Here is an 801-nt window from a genome sequence, read left to right as displayed (position 1 = left end):
ACCTCCCAAGTAGTTGGTGTTACAGGCACGCAACACCACACTGGGCTATTTTTGTATTTTTTAGTAGAGATGGAGTTTCATCATGTTGGTCAGGCTGGTCTCAAACTCCCGACCTCAAGTAATCCACCCATCTTGGCCTCCCAAAGTGTTGGAATTACAGGCGTGAGCCACTGTGTCCGGCCTGTTTTTATTATTTTTCTTAATGCACGGCACGAAATTTAAAAATATGGACTTCACGAATTTGCATGTCATCCTTGAGCAGGGGTCATGTGAATCTTCTCTGTATCATTTCAGTTTTAGTATATGTGCTGCTAAAGCAAGCACTGCTGTTGAGTTTTGATGGCTCGACATCCTTGTACAGCCTGGGCTTCAGGGGACAATTGAAGTGGCTGTGGTCTTAACCTGGGTTACACATGGGAATTGCCCAGGGACTTTAAAAAAAAAAAAAAATCACATCTAGGTCCTCCCCAGAGTTCCTGATGTCATTGCATTGGGTTGACGATTGGGCTCTGGGAGTTTTGAAAGCTCTTCTGATGATTCCAACAGCAGCCAAAATGAAGATACTCTGCCATAGACCTGAATGAGGCTTCAGAGGCACGCAGGCCCCTGGGCGTGTGCAGGTGGGTGGCTGCCCTGTTGATGGAGACTTGGCCTTTATTTTTAGGCCCTTTCTGATGTAATCTCCTTTTCACAAACAAACAAACATAACAATAAACCTCATCCAGTCCCCCATGCTTTCCACCAGTATGGAAGCTGGCATTTCTACAAGCCTGAAGGAAGAGGGAAACTTTGCGCCTTTCA

General features: G+C 45.7%; 1 non-coding gene across 1 annotated transcript; it reads right to left on the bottom strand.

The window, feature by feature from the left end:
* Positions 1-220: 220 nt before the first annotated feature.
* Positions 221-324, bottom strand: LOC111551685. The gene has a single exon (XR_002734436.1). It is a non-coding gene; the product is annotated as a U6 spliceosomal RNA (small nuclear RNA).
* Positions 325-801: the final 477 nt, after the last annotated feature.

Source organism: Piliocolobus tephrosceles, chromosome 7 (genome assembly GCF_002776525.5).
Source record: "Piliocolobus tephrosceles isolate RC106 chromosome 7, ASM277652v3, whole genome shotgun sequence".
In the NCBI taxonomy this organism is placed as follows: Eukaryota; Metazoa; Chordata; class Mammalia; order Primates; family Cercopithecidae; genus Piliocolobus; species Piliocolobus tephrosceles.
The sequence above is the reverse complement of the archived record's forward strand: the minus strand, read 5'-3'. Positions and strand labels throughout refer to the sequence as shown.